This window comes from Pseudophryne corroboree, chromosome 7 (assembly GCF_028390025.1).
Source record: "Pseudophryne corroboree isolate aPseCor3 chromosome 7, aPseCor3.hap2, whole genome shotgun sequence".
NCBI lineage: Eukaryota > Metazoa > Chordata > Amphibia > Anura > Myobatrachidae > Pseudophryne > Pseudophryne corroboree.
Window position 1 is genome coordinate 92,742,646 of NC_086450.1, and position 14,600 is coordinate 92,757,245.

Sequence of the window (14,600 nt, forward strand, 5' to 3'; positions counted from 1 at the left end):
AAGTCGCTGGTACCCCTATTCCCCCCCTTCTTTTACCACACATATATATATATATATATATATATATCAACTGGTATCGGATCGGCACTCTCCTGAATATGGGTAGATTGCTCAGGTGCCTTCTGGAAGAGTTCATGCAGATAAGTACTGAGGACGCCCACCCGCAGGGGACAACAAAACAAAAGGCTCCAAAAACAGCAAGAAGACAACATGATCTACAACCTTTCAGACCGTGTACTCACCAAACTAGAAATTCAAGTTCTCAATCACGGCCTGTCATTTGTCCCCACAAGTAGGTTTGACGAACTAACCTGGCAAACTGAACTTAATAAGTTCACCTGCAAACTCCGCTTACAAGAGTTCTTCCACGACTATGCACCCGTCACTACACCTGAACCACACCAAAGTTTTATTAATTCTGTTCGGAATTCCAAATTTGATCCGACTTCGTCCAATTCATCGATAAAGACTGTTGGATGAGTCCATAATGAAATACACCCATGCTGATCAAAATCATCATTATAACATGTCACGATCTGAATTTAAAGCGTTAAAGAAAATGGGAACCTACAGAGACATCATAATCCGCCCCGCCGACAAAGGGGGCGGGATAGTCATCATGAATTTGACCGACTATAAACGCGAGACATACCGGCAGTTGGATGACATGACAGTATACGAAGCACTGGCCACAGATCCGACCAAACAATATAAGGCTGAAGTTGATAACATACTGGATGTAGCACGTACATCAGGTTTCATATCCAGCAAATTATGCAACGCTCTTAAACAAGAGTTTCCTGTAGTGCCACTACTATTCCTAGTCCCCAAAATTCATAAGAGCATGGATCATCCACCTGGTAGGCCCATAATCTCTGCGCACAATGCACTTTACCAACCTATTTCCATTTTTCTGGATAGCATTCTCCAGCCACTCATTGGTCAACAACCAAATTACATCAAGGACACCACCAGTTTCCTGAATCAGCTTAAAACTGTTGGCACGGTACCCACAGAGACTATCATCTGCACCGTAGACATTTGCAGTCTCTACACGAGCATCCCGCACGATCAGTGGTTAGCTGCGATGAAGTCGTTCTTGGTCCAAACTAATATGAAAAATCTGGACCACAGCTTATTTCTCCAATTACTTGAACTAACATTGACCCGCAACTATTTTTTATTCGACGGGAAATTTTACCGCCAATTAAATGGCTGCTCCATGGGAAGCAATGTATCCCCCTCATTTGCCAACGTGTTCATGCTGATGGAAGAACAGGCAATGTTCTTCAACAGTGGCGAATTCACAAAGTATATCTTACATTACTCCAGATATATAGATGACGTCTTTCTATTATGGACTGGCGGTAAAGAAAAATTTGAAACTTTTATTACAAGCATCAATAATAGACGGTCTCCCATCAAAGTCACATTTCAATGTGACCCCAGTATGCTAAACTACCTGGATGTGAATGTCACCATCAGGGACGGTATAATACATACCGAGGTATAGCACAAGCCCACTGACAAAAACACCCTTTTGCGCTATAACAGCCATCATCCCACAGCTCTAAAAAGGGGGCTACCCAAGTCACAATACATCAGGGCAGCTAGAATTACAAGTGACCCTGCCAAACTTAAAGTGGCTTTAAAGAACGTAACCGAAAGGTTCAAGAACAGAGGCTACAAGAATGGACCACTACAGGAATATGAACAACAAGTAACAGCCATGAATAGAGATGACCTCTTGAAATCTAAGACCAAGAATGACCAGGCCATTATACCGTTCGTCTCACGATACAACACCTCCAGTCCAGTGGTTCCACGGGCCCTCAATGCACTGTGGCCCATAGTCACGACAGACAAAAATCTCACCGGGTTACGGAATAAGAGGCCCATGATGTGTCACACCAAAGGAAGAAGCATCAAAGACTTTGTGGTCCACTCTGACATCACAGGTTTCGACTCAACACCAGCTTCAATTTCTTAACAAAATCAGCAGGCTGCTATAAATGCCTAGGCTGTGAGACATGTAAACTTATGATTACTGGCCCGACCTTCACTTCTACCTCGACAGGTGTAACATACAACATCAAACATGTGCTTACATGCACAACGACACATATTGTCTATCTAATCACCTGTCCATGCAAGTACCAATATGTGGGCAAAACCATACGCAATGCCAGGGAACGCCTTGCGTTGCACAGATCTGCGCTAAAGGCAGCACTAACATTGAAGAAGTCTGAACAACCCGTTGCCAGACACTATGTGGAAAAACAACACTCTCTGAAGGATCTACAGTTCCAAATCATCGATCATATACCCCATAACTTGAGAGGTGGCGACAGGGCCGGCACTCTGCTCAGACGCGAGGCCAGCTGGATGTTCAAACTGGATACCGTGAAACCGAAGGGTCTCAACGACAGAATACAATGGAGTGTATTCTAAGCCACAGTCTCGTTATGAATGGGGCCCATTACAATACGGACTATTGGTAATGCCCACAACTGGTGGATGTCGAGACATTTTTTCACACATGTCCCAGCTTAGCAACATTGGAAACTCCCAAGTAATTTAGTCGCATGATGTATTCTTGTCTCCCATTTGGCTGTTCCTGCTAGAGTAATAGTGTCCTTCCCTTATTTGCATACCAGCCCGTCTATACATCTGCCACTTCCAAAGCAGTGTGCCAGAAGTGTTTCGTTATTACCTATATATTATTTATGTGATATTTGCTGTCACTTCTAGATCGCTGCATACAGCTATGTTCAATGTCTTGCTACAGTATTTGATTTTTATTTATCCTCTTGTAATATTTATATATCACTTATATTGTTTACACACTTGTCACCTCTTGCAGCCCGGGTCACTCCACCTCCGCGATCGGGAGACCACGTCAACCCTAGGCATTCATGACAACAGCAGTATGTCAGGCTGCCATGGCAACGCGGGCATCCAACGACACGCAGGAGGATCACGTGATCGCGGCGCATACACGTCATACCATCCGGGACGGAAGCACCACGTTCCCCCGGACGCTGCTGTTCTTCCCGCTTGCGGGTCTCTTTCACCATAAAGGTAACGGTTTATTTTTTCTTCACTTCACTCTGTATTTGGCTCACCTTGACAAAGGGGCTTGCGTGCGTGTGTGTGTGTGTGTGTGTGTGTGTGTGTGTGCGTGCGTGCGTGCGTGCGTGCGTGCGTGCGGCAAAAAAGGAGATTGACTCATCACAAAATCTCTTAAACCACAAGGCCTACAATCTTGAAACTTGGCAGGTAGCTTCTCCTACTCCAGGTAGCTTCTCCTTCTCCAGGTGCTTGCTAAGAACCGGTTTTACAAATGTCACTGTCCATCCACGTAAATCGCCAAAAATTAATGTGTGTATGTATGCATGCATGCATGTGCAGTGATCGCAAAATACGCGCCATAACACGTTTTTATGCGCTATAGGCAGCAAGGGACTAATTTTTTTTAAATGAGCGGGTCCTGCAGGACGCGCTCGGCTCCGAGTTCCACCGCAGCCAATCCCCATCCAGGTGCCTCCCGAGACCTCCCGTCTACCAGCGCGCTGCTCCAATGCCAGTTTGAGCAGCATCGAAACCCTGCCCACAGAGTGGTGCGGCAGTGGCACCCCCGATCGCTGTAGCTGTGTCAGTGCTGGCGGGCAGTGGCACCCGGGGAGTGCACAGGTTACATTGGTGGGGGAGGAATTGGCCCCAGCTGAGGAGCTGCTTCTGCTCCTGTCTGACAAAGAGAAGACACCTGGACTCCCAAGCCCTGCCACCCGCGGATATGGAGCAATGTGTCACCGTGGAACAGGAGTTGGAAAAGGTTCTGCAGAAGTTCGGGGTGTATGGGCAGCACTGCAAGCGGAGTCTGGCTCAGGAGCTGATCGAGTACACAGGGGCTGAGGAGGGAGATCTTGCAGGCAGTCAGTAAGGGTCAGGACCCAGAGGTAACGGAGTATGGCCGGGGGGAGGGGGAGCGGTATGACACTGGTGCGTCCAGGGGTCCCGGCTGCTGTTCTCTCCCTCGCTGCCACACCTGGCCATGCACAGTGGTGAGTACCGCTGGGTGATGCTGCTGTACATTGCTGGAAAATAGGGTGTGTCCCCTAATCCTGGGGGGTCACAGTATTGTTCCCAGTGATGAGCATCAACCACCAGGGTCACCTGACAAATAACAAACCATACCACTCCCTGTGACTCCCCTCACCCCTTCCATGTACTCCCTCTTACCTTTTTCTGTGCCCACCTCACTCCTCCTTGTGTCCTCTCACCCTACACTGTGCACACCTCATCCCTCCCCATGCCCCCTGAACGCATCATTACCTGTGCCCACCTCACCCCTCTCTGTGACCACCTCCACCCTATGACCCCCCTCATCCTACCCTGTGCCCACCTCACTCCTCCTTGTGTCCCCTCACCCTATACTGTGCACACCTCACCCCTCCCCATGCCCCCTGAATGCATCATTACCTGTGCCCACCTCACCCCTCTCTGTGACCACCTCCACTCTGTGACCACCTCCACCCTATGACCCCCCTCATCCTACCCTGTGCCCACCTCACTCCTCCTTGTGTCCCCTCACCCTATACTGTGCACACCTCACCACTCCCCATGCCTCCTGAATGCATCATTACCTGTGCCCACCTCACCCCTCTCTGTGACCACCTCCACCCTATGACCCCCCTCATCCTACCCTGTGCCTACCTCACTCCTCCTTGTGTCCCCTCGCCCTATACTGCGCACACCCTTACCCCTCTCCGTGCCCCCTGAACACATCATTACCTGTGCCCACCTCACCCCTCTCTGTGACCACCTCCACCCTATGACCCCCCCTCATCCTACCCTGTGCCCTCCTTACTCCTCCTTGTGTCCCCTCACCCTTCCCTTTGCACACCTCACCCCTCCCCATACCCCCTGAATGCATCATTACCTGTGCCCAACTCACCCCTCTCTGTGACCACCTCCACATTATGACCCCCCTCATCCTACTCTGTACCCACATCACCCCTCCCTCAACTCACTATCCCCTATAACACCGCCCCCCCCGTTCCCGGATTTCTCTTGTGTCTTACTGTCCATCCATCCCCCTTCTCCTGTGGTGGTGGTGGTGGTGGTGGGAGAGGCATGCTGTCAGAGCAGTAACCCTGGCCTGTTGGTAGGGGTCACCAGGCAGTGTTCTCCGGAGGCGCTATTTTTCTGGCAGGCACCGGCACTCTCCCATCCTGGCACATTGGGGGGAATTCAATTGTTTTGGGCGTCTAAAAATCCCGTCTAAACAGGACTGTTTAGACGCCCAAACATTTGTCACAAATCAATTGTTGTTTGGGCGCCCATACACTTTGCGCATGTCGTGGCCAAACAGACAGGGTTTAGGTGCGTAAAACGGCTAAACCCGTCTAAACTCCTACTTTGGGCGTCTATACGCCCATGTGGACGCTCAGTGCCAGGTTTGGACACATGTTTACTTGCACCTCAGGAGGATGCAAAAAAAAAAAGGGTTCCCCCACGGTCGCCCGGCGCCCGAACTGCAGAACAATTGAATTGCTGCCGTTGGACGCCCTCTAGTGGCGGCCGCGGTAAAAACAATTGAATTCAATTGAATTCGGCCCACTCTCAGGACACACTGATGTCAGCATGGCATGACTTTCAGACACATCATTTGTTTGTTACTGGGGGAGCGTTCTGTGTATCCAGAAAGTGGGGGAAGTATCTGGGAGCTAGTAAAAAAATAATTTGCATCCACATAGCAAGTGGAAGCACTTAAAAAAACGTGCGAAGGTCCCCACCCGGTGATTTCTTGATGCCACCCAGCTGGAAAAAAATTCTAGGAAGAACACAGTGTGTGTGTGTGTGTGTGTGTGTGTGTGTGTGTGTGTGTGTGTGTGTGTGTGTGTGTGTGTGTGTGTGTGTGTGTGTGTGTGTGTGTGTGTGTGTGTGTCCCTAATACCCTCCTTTTCCCTCAACATTGTCCCAACTGCTGCCTGCCCTCACCACCCCCATAATATGTGACTGCCCTCACCAACCCCAGAAATAGTGGAGTAGGACCCCAATTTTTTAAAGTGAGGGGTCCCTGGGACCCACATCTTTTTTTTTTTTTGCTCAGCGCGGTCATTGCATGTGTATATGTATGTTCCAGCATAACTCCGCAATGCCTGCAGCAATTTACACCAAACTTGGTACACCTATGACTTACAATCCGGGAACAAACACTGTGGGGGAAGACACCCCTAGCACCCCTATGGGTGAAGCAGCAGCACAGGAGACAGCATAACTCTGGAATGCCTGGACCAATTTACACCACACTTGGTACACCTATGACTTACAATCTGGGAACAAACACTGTGGGTGTAAGACACTCCTAGCACCCCTAGGGGTGAGGCAGCAGCACAGAGTATTTCAGTAGACAGCATAACTGTGGAATGCCTGGACCTATTTACACCACACTTGGTACACATATGATTTACAATCTGGAAACAAACACTGTGGGGGTAAGACAGCATGACTCCGGAATGTCTGGACCAATTTACACCAAACTTGCTACACATGACTTACAATTTGAGAACAAACACTGTGCGGGCAAGACACTCCTAGCACTCCTAGGGGTGAGGCAGCAGCACAGAGTATTCACACGGACAGCATAACTCTGGAATGCCTGGTGCAATTTACACCAAACCTGGTACACGTATAACATAAGGTAACAAACATTGTGTGGGTAACACACCCTAGCACCCCTAGGGGTGGGCAGGCAGCACAGACTATATCAGGACATGCATGGTATGTCAGTGACGACAGGGCTGCAGGTGACAGTGGCAGTGACATGATGTGAGGAGGGGAATGGAAGTAGCAGGAAGACACACGCTAAGAGTTTTATAGTAGGAGGAGCAGAGTCCCTAGCAGCACAGAGTATATTAGGAGATGCATGATATGTCAGGCAGGACAGGGCTGCATGTGACAGGGGCAGTGACATGATGTGAGGAGGGGAATGGAGGTAGCACGAACACACAAACACTGAGAGTTATATAGTGGAAGTAGCAGGGTCCCCCAGCAGCACAGAGTATATCAGGAGATAATGTGCTGTGCTATATAAGAAACTGTAAATAAATCGATTATTTCACAGGGGCACTGACATGATATGAGGAGGATAATGGAGGCAGCAAGAAGCCACAGACTGAGAGTTGTATAGGGGGGAAGAGCAGGGTTCCTTGGGGAACCAAAAAGGGGTCCGGCCACTACACAAAGTGCTTCAGGGAAGCAAGATATGCCTATATACTAGATCTCCAACCAACGTAAATTAACGAACAACTATAATTCTAATTTACCATCCTCATCCCATAGCGTCCCGTATCTCTCAACACGTCCAGTCAATCATAATTGATGTATGTCAGTTAAGACTAGCGTTTGCCCATGGTTTTGCTTGTATGGATGTCTTTTATTGCTCAGTGGAACTAATTTTACATAGACACTAGCACTATCTAATATTGTGATATAAATTTTATATTGTACACACTGATCACAAAATTTCTTTGTAAACAATATTTGCATTTTTTTCTTCAGGGATTAACACAAAAAGATGCTTGGGGCTACGAAGTTGTGAGCAAGCCATGTAAAGCAGCCCATGGGAGAAGCAGCTGTTCTTGCGATCTACACCTGCAGCCCTGGGCATGTGCCCCTGCACCTTGTTGATCGTCATAGTGAAACAGACACTTACAGGAAACTGGAGGTGCTTGAATTGAAAAAGGAAGATTGTCGGGGATAAGGGGTCTCAAGTGCGCCACACACCGTTAGAATCTCTGCCTCAATTAGGTTCCTCTGCAGAACAGTCACTTTAAGTCGGGTTTCGTTGCATAACAGGAGCGCAACCGCCGCAAAGATAGCGCCGGGAGTAGGCTAAGGGGGAGGGACTCCGTGCGGCCCACAGGCCAACGGTGGGTGAAAGGGGGGACGGGCAGGTATGCCCGCCCTTCACCTTTCACACCTGCATAGCCAGGCGGTCAGTAGGGAGCAGCGGGGGAGGGGCAACACACTGGGGGTTAAAAGCCGGGGCAGGGGGGGCGTGGCTTGGACACTGTCCTAACTGGTCACGTCGAGCTGGAGCTCCTAGCTACAAGAGCTCTAATAAACCCACAATCTCCCTATATCAGCCTCTGCTGGCTCCTGATCCCCCCCAAAGACCTGCTACCTGCTGTGGGCTGCTCGGAGTGACCTCCTGTGATGCTGAGAGCTGATCTCTGCAGCTCCGAGTTCGGGGCCTACGCATCCTCCAGAGGCCGGGGGCTCGATTTTGGGGACAGCCCGGCGCCGAGCTCCGGAACCCGCTCGTGGCCGCGGCGGGACCCGGCGGACCTCCTGTGGGCACACAACACCTAGCCTGATCGGCGGAGACCCTCCCCAGACCCTCAGGTACCTTCTGAAAAACGATAGCTCCATCCCTGTGCATGCTAAAGCCAGTGGAAGTGGAGTCTCTGGCCTGATAACTCTGGCGGCGGCCATCTTGGATTCCTCTTAACAGCTCCTGAGATTACAGGCAGCATAATCCAGAGCTACTACATAGCTGCTCTGTGACATCCTCTGAGCCCACACATCCTACATGCTGCACATCTGTAATCACCCTCTACCTATTGAAGACATATAATAAGCTGCTGGTTGCAGCCACTGCAATACGCTCTGCAATTTAATTGTGCCCTACCATACTAATCTGTCACTACTCTCAGCCCTGCCTGGAGTCTTCCTACCATCATTACCGAGCTTGAAACAACCCTCGTCTCTATACTCATACAGCCCGGCAAGATGTGACCCCTAATATGCGCTATCTCCGCCCAGAGTCTTACCATTTAACATGGGAATACGTCTGAAAAACAGCATCCTGTCTACTTTATAACACATCAGCCTAGAGGGACCCAGCTGCTGCATTATCCTCAGATCATTTATTTTTCTCAATTCTTTTTTTCCCTCTATCTCACTATGGCACCTAAAAAAGCAAAGGGCACGCTACCTCCTCAGGTATCTCTCCCAATTCGGAAACAAAATCAGGCATCCCCGCCGCCTCGAAGAGTGTCGGCCCCCTCCACGAAAAGCCCGAACACATCCGATCTGCCCAGTTCGCTCTCAATGTCGGGCGTAGACCCGAGCTCTGACGCTCCCCTTACCGTGAAGACCCTTTGCCAAGTCCTGTCGGCCTTCAAATCGGACTTAACTCGCGACCTCACAGCTGCTATACGGGAAGTTAAGGAGGAGCTGACAGCCATTGGCGATAGAACCGACACTCTAGAACGTAAACTGGAAGAATTGGTGACGTCACATAATGAGCTCATCACAGCTCACGACCAACAACAAAACGAGTTGGACATGGTTAAAAACAAAATGGCTGATATGGAGGACCGTTCCAGACGGAACAATATTAAAATACGTGGAATATCCGATTCGGTTGATAACTCCGATCTGACGAAATACGCGATGGCCCTGTTCCGTAAACTGCTACCTGAAGCATCTGATGCGGAGCTGCTCATTGACAGAATTCATCGCCTTCCTAAACCTCGGTTCCTCTCCAGCTCCTTACCTAGAGATACATTACTCCGGGTGCACTTCTTCACCGTCAAGGAACGTATTCTCCAAGCTACTCGAGATGCAGAGAACTCTGATACCCTAGGAGGCTTGCAACTGTTTCCGGACTTTTCCGCAATCACCCTTTCTAAAAGACGCAGTTTAGCCCCGATTACCACCACCCTCCGGGCCCAAGATATCCGCTATAGGTGGGGCTTTCCAGTGAAGCTGATTGTATTCTATGACAGCTCTACGTTTATTATATCAGAACTGGAAGCTGGAGTGAAGCTGCTCGAGGACTGGGACATCTCGGTGAAACTACCATCCTCCCAGGAGAGACGTCCCCCTCCTCGCTCGGAATGGTCCACTGAGTGATCGTATTACGTAATTAATGTTTTGTTCTAACATGCCTTTTCGTATTTCGTTAGAATTACCGTCTATTATATTCTGTCTATTGTAGCCCTTACGGCTCTCGAACCCCTCTAGGTGAGATACACCGTATTCCCACGAATTCATATAGCGCATACTCTCCTACTTAAGTGTGGTCGCTCAGCTCTCGCCCCAGTTTACCTGTTTACCTGTTTACTGGCCTATCTTTCTAGTATTCGCTAATTGCAGCAGACGGAGGTCTTCCCGCTAGCAAAATACGCCAGAGCATTTTGTGATATATTTGTGTTTTTCTGATATGTATTTATACCCCACGTACCACATATGTTTAGATGGAGATGTGCAGTTATTCCCCTTATATATTAGCTGTCTGTTTTTTTAATGACTCTGGGCGGATTGAAGAGTCCGCCTGCCCCTAGTTTCTCTACTGCATTCATTTTTCCCCTGCAGTAGCTATGCAGACCCGATGTACTGGGTCGATTTACTTTGCTTTCCCTTTTGTTTTACTATGTCTACACATATTGCCCCGTTTCCGTGATTTTTGTATCCCCCCCCCCCCCCCCCCCCCATCCGGATGGGATGCCGTCACTTGCATGATATTCTAACTGAATAAGTATGGTTGGTATTCTCTCATTGAACGTTAAGGGCTTAAACTCCCCCAATAAACGTAGATTAGCTCTATCCTCCTTCCATAAGTATAAAGCCGATATTGTTGCCCTACAAGAAACTCACTTTTCCTCACATAACCCCCCTGTATTGAAGGACCATAGGTTCACTACTGGTTTCTTCGCTAACGGACCCTTTAAAAGAAATGGAGTAGCTCTGCTGTTTAGAAAGGATGTCCCCTTTATTCTCCACTCACAAATTGCAGACAAAGCAGGCCGGTACTTAATTCTCACGGGTCTTTTGGAGGGTAAATCCGTCACAATAGTATCTCTATACGCACCTAACTCGAATCAAGTGGCCTTTATTCGGAAGCTATGCTTACTTATCCAGAAGGTTCGAGTCGGCTCCCTAATTCTCCTAGGAGACTTTAACTTAGTACTAGACCCCAAACTGGATAAATCGTCCCAGCCCTCTTCAACTACACCTAAAACTCGCTCTGGCCCCTCACTAGCGCTGCGAAATGTAGTAGCGGAATTTGACTTATATGACATTTGGCGAATGCGCAACCCCACAGGCAGAGACTACACGTTCTTTTCACCAGTTCACAATTCATACTCACGAATTGACCTCGTGTTATGCGATAAATGGACCTTGCAGGAGTCTGGTGGGGTGGATATCCTACCTATCACCTGGTCCGACCATGCTCCGCTATTCTGGAAGTGGCACATTGGACCTGCCCTCGCCCCCCCCAGACCATGAGGACTATCTCCCCATTTGTTACATGACGCGTTGGCCAAAAAGATTATCTCAGACAGCTTATCCCTATATACAGATACCAATTCCCCTTCGGACACATCTTTACCAAACTACTGGTGCGCGTTAAAAGCGGTTGTCCGCGGCTCTGCTATTCAGGCTGGAGCAACGCTTAAAAAGCAAGCCAAAAGACTCCAACTAGACTTGGAACAAAGACTTAAAATAGCTGAAGACAAGAATAAGATACGCCCCACCCAACTTTTACGTAAGGAACTTGCTGACATCCGCAGCCAATTACAAAAACTCTTGGTTTTTAGAACCCAAATAGCTCTCAATAGACTACGGCAGAAATTCTATTTAGTAGGTAACAGACCCGGTAAAATGCTAGCCCGCAGACTTCGTGCCCAACAAGCTCGTAACAGAATTAAATTCATCCTTTCCTCCACAGGCTCTAAGCTTGCTAACCCCTTAGATATTGCTAACCAATTCGCAGACTATTATACTAAACTGTATAACTTACATTCTGACCCCCTTACATTCCAGCCTACCCCTGACTCCATTCAAGCGTTCCTTTCCTCTATCAATCTCCCTACCCTAACCCATGATCAGCTAGACACCTTAAATGCCCCTTGGACCGTAACAGAGGTCGAATCCACGATTAAAGCTCTCCCTAAGGATAAAGCCCCTGGCCCCGATGGGTTTATTAACGACTTCTATGCTTCCTTTGCAGACCGTCTCTCCCCCACTTTGACCGCTCTGTTTAATGAGATAACTAATACTGCTACCTTCCCTAAAGAAATGCTGGAGGCTCAGGTAGTAGCTATCCCCAAGCCTGGGAAAGACCCTGCCCACTGTCACAACTACAGACCAATCGCATTACTTAATAGTGATGTCAAGCTATATGCTAAATTGATAGCATCCCGACTTAGTGTTTATCTACCACTGTTGATTCACCCCGATCAAGCTGGATTTATGCCTGGCAGACAGGCCTCTGACAATACCCGCAGAGTTTTTAACCTGATAGATAGGGCCCCTGGCACAGAGGGATTCTTATTACTCTCATTGGATGCTGAGAAGGCGTTCGACAGACTGAATTGGCTATATATGCGTACTGTTTTGATTAAATTTGGCTTCTCGGCCCAGATTCTGGCGTCAATCTTAGCATTATATACCTTCCCGTCAGCAAGAGTTTTTAGTAATGGATTTTTGTCGGACGCCCTCCCAATCACTAATGGTACCCGCCAGGGCTGCCCTCTCTCACCTTTGATATATGCTCTTGGTATTGAACCCCTGGCAGATAAAATTAGAGCAGATGCTGCATTCCCAGGCCTGACCCATGGCGGACTCTCCCATAAATTGTGTCTCTTTGCCGATGACGTTCTCCTCTTCGTATCTCAACCCTCCTCCTCTCTCCCGCAACTACATTCCATATTACACGACTTCAGTGAGGCATCATACTACAAACTGAATACAACGAAAACCGAAGCTTTGCCTGTCCAATTACCCGATACACTCACGGCCGCTTTACGTTTTCAATATCCATACAACTGGAAACTCAACTCACTTACATACCTCGGGATACATATCCCCCCTACCTCCTCGGCTGTGTTCGATTTAAATCTCCCCCCGCTGATACTCACTCTCCAGACCCTGACATCCTCGTGGTTGCTGTATGAGATATCCTGGCTGGGACGTTTATCTGCCTTTAAAATGTCCTTATTACCCAAACTCATGTATTTATTTCGCACTATACCTTATTCTTTTCCCAAACCGTACCTCGATAAATGCAAAGTTGTTCTGACGAAATACCTACGGAAATCGCACCCCCCAAAACTGGCACATGCTAGAATGATTCTTCCCCGACACAGAGGAGGCCTCGCATTGCCTGACCTAAGTATGTACCAGGAAGCTTGTGTGCTTGCCCAACTGAAATCTTGGTACATCTCCAATCCCGCTCCCCTCTGGGCTCATATTGAGGAGGTCGGGTGCATAGGATACCCCTTAGCAGATTTGCTTTGGACTCCTAAGGTCCTCCGTCCCAATGGTTTGAATGTTCTTCCCTCTACGGCTTCTTCCCTACGAATATGGGATAATTTGATGAGTAAACTTCCTAGCATTACTACCCCCCACACGACCCTTTCACTTAAAGCAGTGAGTAAGTTAATTCCCAACTTACATATCTCTACGTGGACTGCTTGTAATATTTATACCCTTGGAGACTTATTAGATGGGACTACCTTCCTTTCATTCGCCCAATTGCACGATAAATTCTCCCTCCCAAGTGCTGAACTGTTTCACAACTTTCAGATCAGACACTGGTTCCAAAGCCTACCCACAGTACAAACTCCCCCCAGCTCTCTGGCTCAGTCTATCCGATCCCGCATGGTATTATCTTCATCAACTAAAGATATAACTTATTGGTACAACACACTCATCTCATTAGTCCCATACCAAAAGTCTAATGCTCAGAGGCGCTGGGAGGGAGACTTGGGTATCCCCATAGCAGAGTCACAATGGGAGAAATTATACCGTTTAACATTTCGCATGTCTCGCTGTTTAAATCATTCAGAAATGCATGTTAAACTACTGAATAGATTATACCTGACCCCAGACAGACTGCACAACTTCTGGCCCTCCTGCTCACCACTATGCTGGAGAAATTGCGGAGAGATAGGGCATGTATACCATATTTTCTGGTCGTGTCCCCTTCTCCAAACTTTCTGGGCAGAAGTATTTACGCTAATAAATAAAGTTCTAGGCCTATCTTTAAGCCCATCCCCAGATCTGGCTCTCCTACATATATATCCCCTGGAGGTATCATCCTCCCAGAGGTACTTGTTGGGACACATCTGTATAGCAGCAAGGGCAACCTTGGCCCAAGCCTGGAAGCAGGCGGCGGTCCCACCTGTTCTAAAGGTGTTTCATAAAGTTAATTTCCATTATACTATGGAAACCGAATGTATGCCTTATTCCTCTTCTGCTTCCTCTCCCATGATGAAATGGTTCCATTGGCATGAATACGTCACGGAGGGGGAAGGCTCCACCCTCATATCACACCCGGGGTTGTCGTCCCCTATACAATTCAGCCTGAATGAGGAACCTTCTACCTCTTGAGTGCTCTATCTCCCATCCTTTCCCCTCTGGTTTTTTACTAGATATTACATTTATAATGTTATCAACCGATCCCCACCGGTTTCTAGAGACGGAGTAGAGAAACCATATTGAACTAGCTATGCACATTTCAAACTGTTAACATGTCTAGGATACCTGTATACCTACTTAGTGTTATGCTATCTGTTCTA